The 20,177-nt window shown below is 37.6% G+C and overlaps 1 long non-coding RNA gene across 2 annotated transcripts in view; it reads right to left on the bottom strand.

Annotated features, from left to right (window-relative positions):
* Nucleotides 1–286: 286 nt before the first annotated feature.
* LOC134379786 (uncharacterized) overlaps nt 287–20,177 on the bottom strand; it is a 110,390-nt gene continuing 90,499 nt past the window's right edge. Inside the window, exons 5-6 of one of the 2 annotated variants that reach the window (XR_010023829.1) lie at nt 3,995–4,153; nt 287–823 (exon numbers count right to left, since the gene is read on the bottom strand). This is a non-coding gene — a long non-coding RNA (uncharacterized LOC134379786). Of the gene's footprint in view, nt 824–1,862; nt 2,012–3,994; nt 4,154–20,177 lie in introns of those variants that run through there. The other variant, XR_010023830.1, reaches the window with a different exon arrangement.

Genomic DNA, 20,177 nt, shown 5'->3' with positions numbered 1-20,177 from the left:
AGCCCCGGGGCGATGAGTGGCCCCCCAAACAGGGCTGGTCCAGGGGTCACTCACAGGGCTGTGCCAGGTCAGGCGCTCACTCTCTGCCTCTGGTTTGCCGCCTTCCCTGTTCTCAGCTGCTGCCGCCTCGGGCTGTTCAGTTGTGGCGCGGCTCGGGCGCTCCCAGGAATCTTCTTTAATGCCAGCCTGAAACCTTGAATCCTGAATAGGGCAGCTGGCCGCCTTCAGCGCGGCCCCGGCCTCCGGGATCCTGTCTGCATCCACAGCAGCCCTGGCTCCGTGTTCCCTGTTTCGAGACTCGCTTTGGCAGCTAAGAAACAGTTCTTTTCCTGCTCCACACTTCAAAGCTGTTGCCTGTAAGTGAGGCAGCCTCTCCTGCCGGGGGCAAAGTGGCGGTCACCCCCCACGACCGGCCAGCAGCAGCGGTCCTCCCTTTTTAGTTTCTTTTTAAAGATCAACTGAAGCCTATGAGGGATGAGTAGCCTTTCAGAGATGACATAGGTAGTAAGTAGTAGAACAGGAATTCACACCCAGGCCCCTTCTGAGAGAGCTGGACCACCTGTGTTCTTCCTTTCCCATAAGCTTCCTGTTCCCAGATGCCTGTTACACAAGCCCCAGACACCAGGAGAAACTTCCTCTGACCTGTCCCCAGAGCAAGCTACTGAAGAGAGAGACTGGGGTGGGGACTGGAGGGGCCCTGGAGGTGTCATTGGGGGAGAAGGACTTGAAAGGTCTGTCACGGGGACTCCCTACCCTCCCAGATGGTCAGCGGCATGGGCTGCTGCTCTTATTGCTAAAGTCAACCCCCAGACAGGCCATGGAGCTGAAAAAAAAAAAAACAAAAAAAACGAACCAAGATCAATTAGAGACTTCTGGTTTCCAATACGGAGTGTAAGGAGCTTGGAAGTCATGACTTCCATTCTCAAAACAAGAAAAAAGCTGAACAAACTGAAAATAAATAACTCTTCTTAGATTCATCAGAGAATTGAGGTCACAAGTCAAACTGCTGCCCTCAGAATTGGAGAGACAGACAGGTACAAAGAATTACAGCTTACCTGAAGGCAAGCTCAGGAGCAGACACTGACTGCTGGAGTCAGTACTGGGGTAGAAAAACCTAAACTGTAACTGATGAAGTGCTAGAGGCTCAGCGTGGATGACCTTCAGACTTACAAACTCCAGGGAGGTTCAGTCTCAGGGACCCCCACTTTCATGGGTTTTACCTCCAATAGCCCTATCATATTCTCAGGGTATAGATCAGAGGAAAATCCTCTTCTGATTCTGGCAGGAGGAGGAGAAATACAACCAGAGCATCAGTTCTACTTTACAAGAGCCTGCTCCCATGAAAAACTGTTTTACCAGAGCTTAATCTATTGGGTTATTATCAGAGCCTAATTGGCTTGGGGGAGAAGAAATGACAAACTCCAGCCTCCTCTTGACTTCCCTGTCCCATTGAGGGTGAGTTTGGGGGATACCGAAAAGCACACAGGATGGTCGCAGCCTAGGGGTACAGGCTCACTCTATGACTGACACCAAGTCATAGGACTACAGAATCTTCCCCTTCCACATGTACACCTCACCACCACATCAGTAGGGCTCTTGTATGATAACAGGGGAGTGCAACAGAAGGAACTGCATGTCTCAGCCTTTTTTTAATAAGGAGTCTCTAGAAAAACTCAATGGCAACAGTGGAGACCAAAACAACACCACCAGAGGAAATTTGGCCTCTGACACCCACAGCAATGCGAAACAGTAAGCACAGCCTAACTACTAGCCAGATAAATATTAAATCTCACACTAAAGACTTATTATCCTCTGTCCCTATTACCCAAATTATCATGTCTGGCTTTCAACTAAAATTACAAAGCAGGGGCTGGCCCCGTGGCTCACTCAGGAGAGTGCGGTGCTGGTAGTGTTGAGGCTGCGGGTTCAGATCCTATATAAGGATGGCCAATTCACTCACTGGCTGAGTGTGGTGCGGACGACACTGTGCCAAGGGCTACAATCCCCTTACCTGTCAAAAAAAAAAAAAAAAAATTACAAGGCAGACAAAACAAACAAACAAACAACAACAACAACAAAAAAACAGTTTGAAAATACAGAGCAAGCTTCAGAACCAGATTTAGGTATGGCAGAAATTTTGGAATATTCAAACCAGGAATCTAAAATAACCTATTATTAATGTGCTAAGCGCTCTTATGAAAAAAATGGACACCATGCAAGAACAGATCTTCATGCTACCCCTTAGTAGTCATGCCCAGCTTCTCACCTATGCCATCTGATCCTGCAACCAATTAATCTGTTTTCAATTGCTACAATTTTGTCATTTTGAGAATGCTATGTAAATGAAACAATAAATATGTGACCTTTTGAGATCAGCTTTTTTCATTTAGTGTGATGCCCTTGAAAGCCCTCCAAGTTGTTGCTATATCAATAGTTTTTGCTCATTGATTGTTCCTTTTTACTGCTGAAGCGTATCCTGTTATGAGTGTACCACAATCTGGTTAATCATTCACCTATTGGGGGGAATTTTGGTTGTTCCCAGTTTTGACTGTGGTAAATAAAGCTGCTATGAACAATCATACACAGATTTTTGTGTGAGCCCAAATCTTCATTTTTCGGGGATAAATACCCAGGAATGCAATTGCTGGGTCATGTGATAAGTGTATATTTAGTTTATTTAAGAAAGAGCCAAATAGTTTTCCAGAGTGGTATCTCATTTTACAATCCCGTCAGCAATTTATGAGAAATCTAGTGTCTTGGCATCCTCATCAGCATTTGGCAGTGTCACTAATTTTTATTTTAACTGTTCTAATTGGCATGTAGTAACTGTCATTGTGTTCTTAATTTGTTTTTCATTAATGGCTAGTGATGTCGAACATCTTTTCATGGCTTATTTGCCAAACATATGTCCTCTTTGGTAGAATGTCTCTTGATGACTTCTGCCCATTTACTAGTTGGATTGTAATATATATATTATACACTGCCCATGCCAAAGGACCTCTTGCTTCCAAAAGGGCTCCGGTGTTTCAACTTTTGGCTTTTGAATTCCATGGAGGGAAGATTTTTGGTTTCTACAGTGCTCAAGGTCATCTGGAGAGGTAGTCCCTTCTCTCTACGTATGCTCATCTTACATCCTGCAAGACAACTCATGAAACAATTTGAGATAGGGAAAATAAACTACTTTCAACTAGTTTTAGGAAGTTCAATTATATTTCCAAAGACCCTGTTCAAAGAATAAAAAGAAGCTACAAGCTCAGAGAAAATATTTGCAAGCCACCTAACTCACAAAGTCTTGTATCTAGAATATATAAAGAACTCTGTCTTCTACCCCCAATATATAAAGAACTCTCAAAACTCAACAGTGAAAAAAGAAACAATTTGAGCTGGCTCAAATTTTTATAAAATATATACATATATATACAATACATAAAATACACACACACACACACACACACACACACACATATGGTTTTTGTTTTTGTTTTTGCTGGCAGGTACAGGGGTAGAAACCTGGACCTTGGTCTTCCCAACACCACACTCTAACCAACTGAACTAACCAGCCAGCTCAAATTGCTTCTATTTGCTTCAGATTGCCTTGAATGCAGATGGGAGGGGAGCTGTGTTAAGGACAAGGGTAGGTGTGTGTCCAGTGCAGACTCATCACCAGACTAGCTAACATTTATGACAAGAACTCACAGCACGCCAATCACTGCTCCAAGCACTTTACACAAATTCACTCTAATCTTCACAACCCTGGAGAGCTAGCCTATTACCCCCCATTCTACAGAAGAGGGAGCTGAGCCTCAGAGAGGTTAAGCTGCTTGCCCAAGGTCACAAGGTCATAGTGCCTAACTGGGGCCTCTGGGATTTGACAGTCTGGATCCAGAGCCTGTACTAGTCGCTTGACCCAGCTGCCCCTGGAAGAACCTCCCAGGCCTTGGAGAGGTGCTGAGTGCAGAGAAGGCACTTCATACAGGAGCGACACCTTGGTTACCTGCTCTGGAGAGGAAGCTCCACCAACACTGAGAAGTCCCCATGAGGAGGGTCACCCCTCCAGGCATGTTCCACTTTCCACTCTCAGCATGGGCAGCAGTCTCCACTCTGGGAGGACACGCCATCTCTTGCTGCTGCTTCCTGTGTTTCTGGGGTGTTCCTAGAGAAAAAGCCCCGGGCTTTCTTAAATATTCCAATTCTAATCTCGGGACACCACCGACATATGTGTTCCTCAAAGGATGGGTGACTGAAGAATTGGCCTGCGGGAAGGACCTGGACCTCTGAGCCCCAAGCTGACATTCCCTTAGTGTTACCTGTTATTTGTAGCTTCAGGAGGTGAGTCTGGGAAAGGGGCAGAGCATGAAGGACTCGTGTTGTGGGTGGGGGATTTCATGATCCCTGACTTGCTCCCTGGACCTCTTCCTGCAGAGTCTGAGCCTGCCTCAGTCTCCATTCCTGACCCTGGCTTCCGCCTGCTCTTTTCTTAGTGTCCCACTGACCCCCATTCTGCTGTCCTGGTCTCTGCATGCTGAGCTTCCTCCCTCTGACCCTGTGACCACAACCTCTTCCCTTTGACCTCAGGCTCCTCCAGCAGACATCAGAATGGCCTCCTTTGTAGAGGCAGCTCCTCAGTGGTCACACTGTCACCTCTGGGTGTCTTCAGACCCACTACTGTGTCATACAGGGCCCTGGGACCCACACTCCAGTGTGGACTGAGATGGGTACAGATCCTTCTTCCCTTCAATCTCTGCTAAGCAGAACATTCAGGGACTTCTAAGGGCCTGGCCAGAGGGGCTACTCAGTACCATGCTGAGGGCTTCTTCTGTCCAAGGAGAGAAGGAAGATGCAGGGGATGCTCCATTACATACACCCCCCAAAACATATTGGCCCCAGAACACCCAGCTCAGTCCACCTCAGCCATTCTGGAGAACAAGTGGAGAAAGAGAAGTAGTTCGGTTTTGATGACAAGATCAATCTCTTGGACACATAACTAAACATAGAAAAGGAATTGAAATAAAAGTCTACATTAGTCTATCCACTGTATACCATCAACATTACCAAATAATCTTCTGTAGCAGGTATGTCATTATTTCACACACTCCGTGATCACTAACACTGTGGCGTGGTCAGATATACTTGCCAGGGGGAAGCCAGATGTCACTAAAGGACTGTGTGAATCAGTGGAAATCTTGCAACTTGCTCTCAGAGATATGGCCATCAAATGAGATATTTCATTGGATCATGATACTGTCAACGTGTATCAATACACAAAGGGGCGGTGGAAAAATTCAGTAAATTACAAACGTGTAAAAAAGTAACACCTGATGATCTCTGGAGTTACATCTCATCATCTTATCTTCAATGTCATCCTACTGCTTTCATAGGCTATCATACCTGTGTTCTTTCAGGGTAACATTCTTCATCTTAATTAGTAAATGAATCCTTTTGCAGTGGTTAAGATTTGCTTATTATAACACACGGTATTCAAATTATAAGCAAACTTTAAAGTGCTTTTAGAAATGTCTTCTTCATTTTATATTATTTCTCACTGATATTCACTGGTTTTCTGAGGGACGGGGCTGGGGAGGTGAAACAGAATGCTTAGTTCACAGCTTGTACTGGGAACTCCAGGACTGATAAAGCCTGAAATCCTAAGCTAAGGGAATCAACAGGTCCAAGCTGAGACAGTACCTGAGGTACAGAGAATGAACCAAAATTTTATTGGCGAGCCTAACAATTATGAATTTTAACAACATCAAAATATAACAAACTATAGACAGAGTTTGGGAGCAGGAAAGTTAAGCCCATATTAGAGGGCACATTAAAGTCAGCAAAGCATTTCACTCTGTTGGTCTGTTTCGTCCTTCATATATTGAGTTTGACTATAAGATCTATATTTCTTCACTGATTTTTAAAGTCTATAATTATGTCACTAAATTGAAGCTAAAAGCCTCCCTCATGGTTTTTTTTTTTCTGGAGAGAGGAAATAAGAGCAGCTGCTCATATCCAGAAGTGGGCCTGGTGCTCACAGCAATGGCACCAATGTCACATAAGGGTATGCTGAGACCATGATAATGTGAGACAAAATGAAGAAAGCTTGTCATGTCTTCTAAGTACAGAGAGAAAACAAAGTCACTGTGCCACCCAAAACATACCAAACAGTCTACGCACTTGGTTAAAATGAGTGGTATCTACTTTTTTTTTTAACCAGTAATGACTTTTCCTGGCTATAGTCTGCCCTCGCATGGATAGATAAGGTTTTTGACATACTGAATCACAAGATTGTTTTTGCTTTCAGACAGCATCCAATATAGTGACAACACCCCCCAACCCATGTTTAGACCCTCCCCCATGTCACCCAGTCAAAATGCAAGTTCTGTAATAGGCTTTTTCTAACACTATCCTACAGAGACACCTCATGGTTCCCCATGGCGTGTGTCCTCTTCTCTCACTGCACTGAGCAATAAACCCGACTTGTTCTAGGTTCGGCTTGTTCACAGGTGTGCTCCTGGTGGTCTCTTACAGCACACCATGAATACTGGAATGAACTCTTCTTACCCAGTTGAGTCTGGTACTCAGGATGTACCCCCATGCTCCAGCTCTTGCCCTAAGCTCTGCTTACTCCAGAAAGTCTTCTCTGACTCCCCCAATGAGCTCAGTTCTATTCTCCAGACCCCTTGCACTTCTTCCCTTATGACAGCCACTGCACATGTGGACATGTTTCTCCCAGTAGGCTGAGAGCTCCCTCGGGGCCCTAGTGAGGGGTGAGGTTTGCCCGACCACATCCCAGTACTTACTCTAGTGCCTATTCTAAAGCGTTTCATAAAAACTTAGTGAATGGATACAGGAATCAATGCTTTTGAATCTACCTTACATATAATAAGTCACACCAGTGTAATAACACGTTTTAAATGGCCTTAACTCTTTCAAGTAGCCAATATAACATTTTCAGAAGAATGTGTAAAAATGAAATAGCATTAAAACTTCAACCTTAATTGTGTGCAAAGAATCTTCCAAATTATTAAATCCAAGTCACTTGTTTTATAGGCCACATGTGAATATCCTTGTTGGTTTTGAAATTCTTCAGTGTAAAACTTAAGTGTTTACAGAATACAAATTAAAGTGCAATTTTACTTCAAAATATTCTTTCTATTACAAGACAAATTCATTTTTAGAAAAACCATACCAAAAGAACGTATTTCTTTAACTTAAATCTGCAACTTGCAACACATATTTGTTTTTAATTTAAATTTTTAAATTACTATTAACATATTCATTCTTACAAATCATGATATTTGTTTATGCCCTTTGCCTGACTTATCACTTCCCCACCCCCCTCCCTCCCTCCCTCCCATCTCTAGTATCAGAGGAGAGAACAAACCTAAGGAAACTTCAACATATTGTTGTGGTCTTTTCTTCTTTTCTTCCTTCCTTTCTTCCTTCTTTTCTTTCTTTTCTTCCTTCCTTTCCTTTCTCTTTTCTTTTTCTTTCCTTCCTTTCTTCTCTTTTTCTTTCTTTCCTTTCTTCCTTCCTTCCTCCTTTTCTCCCCCTCCACTCCCTCCTTCCCTCACTTCCTCCCTTCCTAGCAACCTGTTATGAGTGAGAATATGTGGTATTTCTGTTTCTTTCTCTGGATTATTTCTCTTTACATAATTTTCCCCAGACTCATCCATGTTGTTGCAAATGGCAGAATTTCATTCTATTTTATGGCTGACTAATATTCCATTGTGTATATGTACTACATATTCTTTATCAAGTCATCTATCGCTTAGGATGGTTCCATATTTGGGCTACTGTAAATAGAGCTGCAATAAACATGGGAGTGCAGGTATCCCTTCGACATGATGATTTCCACTACTTTGGATATATACCCAATAGTGGGATTGCTGGATCTTGCGGTAGCTCTATCTGTAGTTGTTTGAGAAACCCATTGTTTTCCATAATGGCTGTGCTGATTTACAGTACCACTTATGGGGTAGAAGAGTTCACCTTTCCCTGCATCCTCACTAGCACTTGTTATTCTTGGTCTTTTTAATAATGGTTAGTCTAACTGGGATGACATATCTCAATGTGCTATTGATTTCCATTTCTCTAATGACTAGAGATGCTGAGCATTTTTCATGTATTTGCTGGATATTTGTGTGTCTTCCTTTGAAAACTATCCATTCATCTCCATTGCCCATTTTTTAATTGGATTATTTGGTTTTTTGCTGTATAGTGGTTAAGTTCTTTGTATGTTCTGGATATTAATCCCTTGTCAGGTGTATAGTTTGCAAATATTTTCTCCCATTCCATAGGTTGCCTTTCTGCTCTGTTGACTGTCTGCTATGGAGAAGCTTTTTAATTTGACATAATCCCATTTATTTTTTTCTTTTGATGCTTGTGCTTTTGGGGTCTTATTCATAAAAGTCTTTGCCCAGTCCTATTACCTGGAATGTTTATCCTATATTTTCCTTTAGTAATTTTCAAGTTTCAGGTCTTATACTTAAGACTTTAATCCATTTTGAGTTGATTTTGGTAGATAGTGAGATGTACAGATCCAGTTTCTCTTCTCTGCATATGGATGTCCAATTTTCCCAGCACCATTCACTGAAGAGACTGTCTTTTCTCCAATGTATGCTCTTGCTGTCTTTATCAAAGATCAGTTGGCTGTAAGTACGTGGGTTGATTTCCAGGTTTTCTATTCTGTTCCATTGATCCAAGTGTCTGTTTTTATGCCATTATCATGACATTTGGTTACAAAAGCTTTGTAATATAATTTGAAGTAAGGTAGTGTTATGTCTCTGGCTTTATTTATTTACTTATCTGCTTAAGATTGCTTTGGCTATTCGGGATCTTTTGTTATTCCATATGAATGTTTGGATTGCTTTCTCTGTTTCAGCGAAGAATGTCATTGCTATTTTGATGGGGGTTGCATTGAATCTATAGATTGCTTTGGAGAGAATGGACATTTTCACAATGTTAATTCTTCCCTTCTGTAGTGGATTAAATTATGTTCCCCCCAAACTCACTAAAGCTTGAATTGTGTCTCCCAAGTTTTATATATTAGAAACTCGATCCTCACTGTAACTGTTAAGATGGTGGGAAAATCCTATTGTGCTAATTGAAAGGTATATTGAAGAGGTGATTGGATTGTAGGACCATGCCATAGTGGTGTATGGATTAAAAATCTTGGTCAGGGGCATGGTTCTGAGGGCTTTAAAAGAAGAGGAGAGTCTTTCTTTCGCTCCCTCTGCTCTCTCTGCGGCTGCTTCCACCATCTTACAATGTGAGACCCCTGGGTCACTGTCGCCAACACCAGATGGACTTTGGACTTCCTAGCCTCAGAAACCGTAAGCAATAAATTTAGTTTTCTTCATAAATCACCCAGTTCCAGGTATTTTGTTATAAGAAACAGAAATAGGCTAATAAACCATCCAAGAGTATGGTGTGTCTTTCCACCTTTTTGTGTCCTGTTTAATTTCTTTCAGTAGTGTTTTGTTATTCTCTTTGTAGAGATATTTCACCTCCTTGGTTATATTGATTCCTAGGTAGTTTATTTCATTGGCAACTATTGAAAATTGGCTTGCTTTCTTGATTTCATTTTCTGCTAATTTGTTATTGGAGTATAAAAATGCTACTGATTTTGGGGTGTTGATTTTGTATCCTGTGACATTACTGAAATTGCTATTCAGCTGTAACAGTTCTTTGGTAGAGTCTATAGGTTTTTCTATATATAACATCATGTCATCAGCAAACAAGGACAGTTTGACCTCATCCTCTCCAATATTGATGCACTTTATTTCTTTTTCTTGCCTGACTGCTCTAGCTAGTACTTCCAAAACTATGTTAAACAGGAGTGGTGAGAGTGGGCATCCTTGTCTTATTTCTGTTCTTAAGGGAAAAGCAGCTTTTCCCCATTCGGGATGATATTGGTGATTGCTTTGTCATAAATGATTTTTATTGTATTGAGATAATTTCCTTCTATACCTAATTTGCTGAGAGTCTTAATCACAAAGGGATGTTAAATTCCTTTTTTTGCATCAGTTGAGATAATCAAATAGTTTTTGTCCTTGATTTTGTTGATATGATGTGTCACATTTATTGACTTGCATATGTTGAACCAACCTTGCACCCCTGGAATGAATCCCAGTTGATCATATGTATAATTTTTTTTTTTTTGATGTGTTGCTGTAATCTGATTGCTAGTATTTTGTTGAGGATTTTTGCATCTATGTTCATCAAGGGTATTGGGCTGTAGTTTTCTTTTTTTGTTGTGTCTTTATCTGGTTTTAGTATCAGGGTGATGCTAGTCTCATCAAATGAGTTTGGGAGAATGTTTTCCATTTCAATTTTTTGGAAAAGTTTGAAGAGAAGTGGTATTAACTCTTCTTTAAAGGTTTGCTAAAATTCAACTGTAAAGCCATCTGGTCCCGGACTTTTCTTTGTCAGAAGATTTCTGATTAGCACTTTAATCTAATTCATTGTTATTGGTCTGTACAGGTTCTCTATTTTTTCTTGGTTCAGTCTTGGTAGTTTGTATGTGTCCAGAAATTTATCCATTTCCTCCAGATTTTCAGATTTATTGGTGTACATTATTTATAATAATCTCTAATGATTCTTCATACTTCTGTGGTATCAGTTATAATGTCTTCCTTTTCATTTCTGATTTTTGTTATTTGGATCTTCTCTTTTCTTTGTTTTGTTAACCCAGCTAATGGTTTGTCTATTTTATTTATCTTCTCAAAAAAACCACAATTTTTTTTCATTGATCTTTTGTATTTTTTGGGGGGGGTCTCCATTTCATATAGTTCTGCCCTTATCTTGATTATTTCTTTCCATCTACTACTTTTAGGTTTGTATTGTTGTTGTTTTTCTATTTCTTTGAGGGGTAGGGTTAGGTTATTTATTTGAAATATTTCCATTCTTTTGATGTGAGCATTCATTGCAATAAACTTCCCTCTTAGTACTGCTTTGGCAGTATCCCACAGGTTTTGGTATGATGTATCTCTATTTTTGTTAGCTTCAAGAATTTTTTTGATTTCCTGTTTAATTTCTTCTTTTACCCACAGATCATTCAGGAATCTGTTATTCAGTTTCCATGCTCTTGAGTAGTTTCCAGACTTTTGCTTATTATTGATTTTCAGTTTTAATCCATTGTTTTCTGAAAAGATACTTGGAATGATTTCAATGTTTTCAAATTTGCAAAGACTTCATTTGTAACCTAGTATGTGGTCTATCCTGGAGAATGTTGCAGGTGCTGATGAGAAGCATGTGTATTCTCTAGTTGTTGGAGGAAATATTCTGTAGATGTCTACTAGGTCCAACTGGTCTAAGGTATAGTTTAAATCCTATGTTTCTTTGTTGACTTGTTGCCTGAAAGATTTGTCTAATGGTAAGCAAGGGGTGTTCAGGTCACCCACTCTTACTGTATTTGGGTCTATCTCTTTTTGTAGGTCTAAGAGTGTTTGCTTTACATATCTAGGTGCTCCACTGTTGGATGCATACATATTTATGATTGTTGTGTCCTCTAACTGGATAGATCCCTTTATCATTACATAATGGCCTTCTTTATCTCTTTTTACGTTTTTTGGGTTGAAGTCTATTTTATCCAATATAAGAATAGCTACCCCTGCTCATTTTTGGTTTCCATTTGCATGGTATATCTTTTGCCATCCCTTCACTTTTAGTCTGTGTTTGTCTTTATAGGTGAGGTGGGTCTCTTGAAGACAGCATATAGTTGGGTCTATCTTTTCAATCCAATCAGTCAGCCTGTGTCCTTTGAATGGGGAGTTTAATCCATTTACATTTAGGGTTGTTATTGATAAATATTGCTTTACTCCTGTCAATATACTGCTTTTTGTTTCGATGAGTTCAATCATTTGGCCTTTTCTTCCTCTTTTATTTTTCATCTTCACTGTTAGATTTTTGAGGTGACATTATACAGCTTATTTCTCTTTCTCATTTGCATTTTGGTTTTAATGGTGCATTTTGCTCTTTCTTGTGAATCTGTGATATTGATTATCATTTTTCAGATTCAGGATGCAGTTTTCCTTTTAGTATTTCTTGCAGGGCTGGTTGAGTGATAGTGAACTCTGATAATTTTTGTTTGTCAGGGAAATATACTATTTCTCCATCATTTCTGAAGGATGATCTTGCTGGATATAGGATTCTTGGCTGGCAATTATTTTCTTTTAGTCTTTTGAATATATTATTCCATTTTCTTCTTTCCTGTTAGGTTTCAGTCAAGAAGTGTGCTGTTATAGTCTGATGAGGACTCCATTATAGGTGACTTATTGCTTTTCTCTTGCTGCTTTCAAAATTCCCTCTTTGCCTTTGAGTTTTGCCATTTTGACTATCATGTGTCTTTTTTTTTTTTGTCTTTTTCGTGACCAGCACTCAGCCAGTGAGTGCACCAGCCATTCCTATATAGGATCCGAACCCGCGGCGGGAGCATCGCCGCACTCCCAGTGCCGCACTCTCCCGAGTGCGCCACGGGCTCGGCCCTTTAAGAGGATCTTTGGACTTCCTGAATCTGATGGTCTACATCCCTCCCTATACCTGTGAAGTTTTCTGTTATTACTTCCTCAAATAAGGTTTCAATGCCTTTTCCTTTTTCCTCCCCTTTTGGAATATCCATGATTGATTTTTGTGCACTTGATGTTGTCTACTAGCTCTCTTAAATTTTCTTCATTTTTTAAGATTCTTTTTTTCTTTTTCTTGTCTGCCTCGGTTATTTCAAAAAGACCATCTTCAAGTTCTGATATTCTTTCTTCTGCTTGCACTAACCTGCTGCAAAAGCTTTCTGTTCTGTTTTTTATTTCATTGAGAATTCTTCATCTCTAGGAGTTCTGTTACATTCTTTTGTAAGTTATTAATCTCTTTGTAAATTTCCTCCTTCATGTCCTGGATACTTTTTCTTGTTTCATTGTGTTCTCTAATTGATCTCTTATTTCTTGGAGTTTTCTTAAATTCAGTGCTCAGTATTCCTCTTCAGACATCTCAAGGCTTTTTTGCTCTATGGGGTTGGTACTTGAAAAATACCATATTGCTTTGGTGGTGTCATATCTTCTTGTCATTTGTAGTTCCATTATTTTTACTCTGATGTTTGGCCATCTGGTAGAACACTTATTTCTTGTATCACTTTGAAGTAGGCTATGAGGGGGAAGAACTCATACTCTGTAGTTTCTGCTGGTGACTCTTCTTTTATCAATACAGTTAAGTGTGCAGTTGGCTGCCTTAGCTCCTGTTTGGTCAGTGTGTGGGTCCTGCATGTGTTCAACTGTGTGGCCCATGTGGTGGTTCAGTGGGGCCTTCATGCCCCTCCAGTGCTTCGGTGTGGGTGGGGCCTGTGGCTGCATCACTCCCTGGGTGCGGCTCAGGTCCTGCACATTCTCACCTGTGTGGCCCATGCGGTCAGCTACATCTATTGTAAACCTATCCTTCTAAAAACAAGGAGCAACTATCTCTTCTTTAATATGCTAAAAAGTCTGTAAAACCAGTTGTTTATTAACAATCATATGTAAGAGAGTAGTGATAAATAGTTCTCCATGCATTCTTTCCTCTTTAAAAGTTATTTTTGAATTATTGAAAATAATTGAAAATGTTTCAAAACACTTCTTGTTTAGAAGATGTTTAAAAGAGAAGGCAGAAAAATATGACTGCATGCTTCCTGCCTAACAACTTAACTTCAGCTACAAATAAACACATAAAGATAGATGTTTAGCTCAGTTGGTTAGAGCACCCTTGTAATACAAAGGTCATGGGTTTAGATCCCTGTACTGGCCACCTGGAAAAAAACCCAAAAAACTAAAAACTAAAAACAAATACACATACACACACAGACATATGTACATGCGTGTGTGTGTACATATGTGTGATTATGTATTTTGACATACTTAGATTTGTATTACCTGTTTCATTTTTTTTTCCTGGGAAATACTGTTTCATTATTCTACAAAACATGGCACTTCATAACTAATCAGTAGATTTGCAGCCCAGCTATCTGTTCTACTTCTCTGTAGCAGTTACAGCCAGGTCTGCCTGTCCTTGGGTTTGGGGAATTCTCTAGCTGTTCCTCTCCACTGGCAGCATCTCCAGCTCACTGTGATGTCCATGGTTTCGCCCCTAATTCTCCAGAACTTTCATGAGCATGAAGAGAGATTTCCCCTCAGGAAAACACTGGATAGCTTTGCTGCTGATCAACTATGGGCTTATAATGAATGATCAATCCATGTGATTTGTCTGTAAACCTGAAAGGGCACATTGAATACTGTTCTTTTTTCTCAGAATAAGTGAAGGTATACTTTATTATTGAAAACAAAAATTCACTAAAAGATACTTATGAATAAATAGGAATCAAGAACATTTTGTCTAGCCTTAGATCCCAAAGATTTTTTCCTAAAAAATTTTTTTGAAAAGGTTTATATACTATTACATTTTATATTTAACTACGATCCATTCAGTTAATTAGCATGTAAGGTGTGAGGTTTAGGTTGAGATTTGTTAGCCTGCAAATGTCCATTTTCTCCAAACCATTTGTTGAAAAGGCTATCCTTCCTCCTTCGCTCGTTTTTGTATCTCTGACAAAAATGAGCTGGACATATTTGCATGGCTCCATTTCTGGGTTCTTTTGTTCTGTTCCACTCATCAACTGGTCATATCTCACTAATATCACTGTTACACCTCCCCCTGTGTAACGGAGACAATAAAAAGAATTATGTGATTACTCAAAGCACTATGTATGCATTGAGAAGCCCAGAAGGACTGTACTTCAGTAATTTCCCCATTAGGAGGAGAAAACTGAATGTCACAGTAGCAATTCAAAGATAACCTCTCCCTTTTATTGTAAAGACAAGGAAGTTGCACAAGAAAATTCAGTAGATTTAATCATTATAAAAAACACAAGGATATGGGCAGAATTATGGCTAAGTACAGAACAAATGGAAACTAGTAACATAAGTGAAATAGACAAAGTGACATTCCATAATGCAATTTGTAAAAAGTTAAGTTGATCCACCAACAAAAGCTTTTTCTTAGCAAACGCTGTCTTTTCTTACAGCAATTTCCTTAGTATTTTTACACAACAATCAACCAACTTTCTTAACATATCAATTGGTAAATTAACCAAGGACATCTGTCCTTGAGCCAGCAATTTTGCTGTGTTACAATTCTTTATCTACAACAGAGACTTTAGCCTGGGGAAAGTTTCCTGTCTTTTGCAAGCTTAACATTTCTATATGTAATTTTTAAAAGTTAGGTTATACCTGAAACTACAGGGCTTTGGAAGCTAGGCCCTGTCAAATACATTTGCTTTATTAATGTTAATACACTCCACATATCACACTAGCAGAGGATAACTAAAGGAGCAGAGGACTTAAACAACATGATAAGTCAACTAGATCTAACAGATGTCTATGAAACCCCTTACCCAATAACAACAACATACACATTTCTCTCCAGTGCATGTGAGACATTTTCTGGGACATACCGTAAATTAGGCCACAAATTAAGCCTCAAAAGACTTTAATAAATAGACATCATACAAAGTATCTTCTCTATCTACAATAGAATGAATTAAAAAATCAATAAGAAAAGTAAAACTGCGAAAATCACAAATTTGTGGAAATTAAACAACAGAATCTTAGATAACTAATGGAAAAAAAAGAAGAAATCAGAAGAAAATTTAGAAAATACTTAGAGATGAGTGAAAAAAATAAAACACACGCAAACTTATGGGACATAGTAAAAACAGTTCTAAAGGGAAAATGTAAAGGTATAAACACCTACATTATAAAACAAGAAAGAGATCAAATCAGCAACCCAACTTTACAGTCTTAGAAAATAGAAATAGAAGACGAAAACAAACCCAAAGCTAGTAGAAGAAATAACACAATAATTAAAGCAGAGATGAAGAAAATAGAGAAATTAATAAAATCAAATTGTGGTTCTTTGAAAAGATCAAGAAAATTGACAGCCTTTAGCTAAACACTTAGAAAAAAGAGAAAAGACACAAATTCCTGAAATCAGAAATTAAAATGGGACATTCTACTGATTTTAGAAAATGAAAAGGATTATCAGAACACCATGAACAATTTATGCCAGCTAATTGGATAACCTAAATAAAATGAATAAATTTTTAAAAACACAAAACTTACCAAGGCTAAATATAAAGCAATAGAAAATATGAATAGACTTATAACTCCTAAGTAAACTGAATCACAATTAAAAATATCCCTACAAAAAAATCCTTGGATGTGAAGTCTTAATGGATAAATTCTAGCAAATATTTAAAGAAAAACTAAGTCCAGTCCTTTCTAAAACTTTTCCAAAAGATTAAGGAAGAGGGAACACAGCTATCTCAATTTATGAGGTATTCATGACCCTGATACCAAAGTCAGAGAAAGACACTACAAACAGTAAAGCAAACTACACACCAATATCACTTATGAATATACATGCAAAAATGCTCAGCAAAATATTAATAAACCAAATTCAGCAGTATATTCAAAGGATTGTACACTAAGACCAAGTGGAATTTATTCTTGAAATGCAAGGATGGTTAAAAACACAGTAAAGTCAATGTATAAACCACATTAACAAATTGAAGAACATCATGATCATTTCAGTTGATGTCAAAAAAACATTTGATATAATCCAATACTCTTTCATGATTTAAAAAAGTCAATAAAGTAGAAATAGAAATAAACTACATCAACATGACAAAAGCCTTTTGAGACAAACCCTGAGAAAACATCATACTCCATGATTAAACACTGAAAGCTTTTCCTGCAGAAAAAATGTTCACATTTGTCACTCACATTTCTGTACAAAGTTACATTAATCAAAATAGTGTGTTACTGGCATAAAGACAGATGTACAGACCAATAGAATATAATAGGAAAAAAAAGCAGAAATAAAACCACATATATACTCAAGTGATTTTTGAATAGGGTTTTAATACCAGTCATTGGAAAATGGACTATCTTTTCAACAAGCAGTGCTGGGGAAACTAGAAATCAACAAGCAAAAAAATAAAGTTGGACCCTTATCGATCGACTCAAAATGGACCACAGATCTGAATGTTAAGACCTAAAACTGTAAAACTCTTAAAAGAAATATAAAATCTCACAAAGTTGAATTTGGCAATGATTTCTTGAATAGGAGAGGAATGGTGGTGATAGGTGCACAGGCAACTTCAAGAAATTGAGAAATTAGACTTCATTAAATTTTTTTTTAATTTGCACATGGAAAGATGATAGAATCAGACTAAAATGGCAAGCCACTGAATGATAGAGAATATCTGCAAATAATATATCTGGTAAAGAATATCCAGAATATGTAGTGAACTCCTAACTCAAGAATGAAAAACCAAGTAACCCCATTTGAAAATGAGCAAAGGACTTCAATGGACATCTGAGTCAGGGAGATATACAAATAATCAAACATATGAAAAGATGCTCAATATCACTAATTATTAGAGAAATGAAAATCAAAACCACAATGAGATATCACTCCACACTTATTTGGATGGTTACATAAAAAAAAAAAAGTTAAAAAATAAAAACAAAAACAAAAAAGCAAGTGTTGGTGAGAAAGTGGAGAAACTGGAAATCTTGTGTACTGTTGATGAGCAAGCATGTAAAATGGCAAAGCTGCTGTAGAAAATATGGTTTCTCACAAAGTAAAAATAGAATCACCACATGATCCAGCAACTGAACCTCAGGGAATATATTCAAAAAATATGAAAGCACAATATCAGATATGTTTGCACATTCATGTACAAATGTAATGTAGAAGCACTATAAACAATAGCTAAAATGTGGAAGCAACCCAACGATCCATTGACAAACAAATGGATAAGCAAAATGCAGTATATTTTCATAGAATAAAATATTATTCATCCTTAAAAAGGAGGAAAATTCTGCAATATGTTACAACATGAATGATCCTAGAGGACATTATAAAATAAGCAAATTACAAAAAGAGAAACACTGGTTTCACTTAGGTGAGACAGAAAGTAGAATGGTGGCTCCTTGAGATGGGGTAGGGGAGGTGAGAAATTATTTAACAGGTACAGAGACTCAGTTTTACAAGATGAAAAGAGTTATAAAGATGGATGGTGGTGAAGACTGCACAACATTACAAATAAATTTAATAACACTGAATGCATAAAGGTGATTCATTTTGTTACGTATATTTTACAATAATACAAATATTAGAAAGAAAAATATTTTAAACAAAAAACAAAGTTTCTCAGATGAACAAAAATTGAGGGAATTTGTTGACAGTAGCCTTCACTTCTAGATATGTTTAAAGAAATTTTTCAGAAAAAGGCAATTGATATAGGTCAGAAACTTAGGTCAACAGAAAGGAAGAGCATTAGAGAAGGAATAAGAGAAGGTAACAAAACCTTTGTTTCCTGTGCTAAATTAATTTTACACATAAAAATTTCCTCAAAATAATAACAGAATAACAATGTACTTCATGATTATACCTTACATAATGAATGACAGTAACAATTCAACTAACACAAGGGTGAAATTAAGAATACTTCATTATTATAATGTACCTGTACTACCAGTTAATTGCTAGAGTAGCTTTAAAAGTGGACTGATTTACACATTGTGGGAATTCCTGAAGGAGAAGAGAGAGTGAAGTGGTCAGAAGAGATATTTGAAAAAATAATGGCTGAAAACTTCTCAGATTTGATGAAAAACATTAATATAAACATCAAAGAAGCTCAATGAACTCCAGGTAAGATGAACTCAAAGAGACCCACACTGAGACACATAATCAAGAGATCCTCAGTAAGATGATCAGAAGATTTATCCTCAGAAATTTTGGAGGCCGGAAGGCAGTGGGCTAATATATTGAAAGTACTAAACAGAAAAATCTGTCCACCAAGAATCCTATATCTAGCAATACTGTCCTTCAAAGTGAGGGAGAAATTAAGATACTCCCAGATAAATAAAAGGTAAGGAAGTTTGTTGCCAGTAAACTGCCCTTCAAGAAATGCTCTAGAGAGTACAGAAGGGTGAAATGAAAGGATACTAGACAGTCACTTGAAGCTCTATGAATAAAAATCTTCATTAAGAAAATTAATTGGCAATTATAAAAGCTGTATTATTTTAACAGTGGTTTGTAACAAATATTGCTTTCTGCAAAATTTAAGAAATAAACTCATTAAAAAATGATCAGTCTGAAAGATAATATTATTATAACTTTACTTTGTAATTCCATATTTTGTTTTCTATATAATTTAAGAAACTAATGCATTTTTAAAATTATTCATTTATGTTTTGGGGCACACAATGTACAAAACTGTAATTCTGTGACATTAACAACTGAAAAGGGTGGAGAAGAAGCTGTAAAGTTTGTATGTTATTGAAGTTAAGCTAGTGCAAATTTGAATTAGAGTGTTATAACTTTAGTATATTAAATGTAATCCCAATGGTAACCACAAAGGAAACACCTATAGAATACATACAAAAGGAAATAAGAATGGAATTTAAATATTTCAGTACAAAAAGTCAACTAAACACAAAAAAAGATAGTAAGACAGGAAATGAGGTGCAGAAAAAGGTGTTAGTATACAGAAAACATCACAAAATGGTAGAAGTAAATCCTTTGTTACCAGTGATTACTTTATATGTAAACAGATTAAACTGTCTATTCAAAGGCAAAACTAGCAGAATTAGTAAAAACATATGATGCATCTATATGCTCTCTACAAGAGACTCACTTTATATTCAAAGAGACAGACAGAACCTTAAAGAATGAAAAAAGACAGTCCATGCAAATAGTAACAAAATAAAGCAGGGGTGGCAATACTAGTATCAGACAAAATAGATTTTAAATCTAAAAAAAAGGACTTTATATATTAATAAAAAGATCAATAGAAGAAAAAGATACAATAATTTAAAACATTTATGTACCTAATGACATGCCATCAAAATATATGAAGTAAAAACTGACAGAATTGAAGGGAGAAGAAATTCTACAATAATAGTTGAATACTTCAATACCCCATTCAAAATGAACGGAACACCTAGACTCAGGATACTAAGGAAAGAGAGGACTTAAAAAACTCGATAATTCAACTAGATCTATACAGAAGATAACTAAGGAAATAGAGGACTGAAACAATACAACAAACCAACTATATGATATATAGAACATTCTACCAATAACAACAGCATACA

Source organism: Cynocephalus volans, chromosome 6, assembly GCF_027409185.1.
Source record: "Cynocephalus volans isolate mCynVol1 chromosome 6, mCynVol1.pri, whole genome shotgun sequence".
In the NCBI taxonomy this organism is placed as follows: domain Eukaryota; kingdom Metazoa; phylum Chordata; class Mammalia; order Dermoptera; family Cynocephalidae; genus Cynocephalus; species Cynocephalus volans.
The sequence above is the reverse complement of the archived record's forward strand: the minus strand, read 5'-3'. Positions and strand labels throughout refer to the sequence as shown.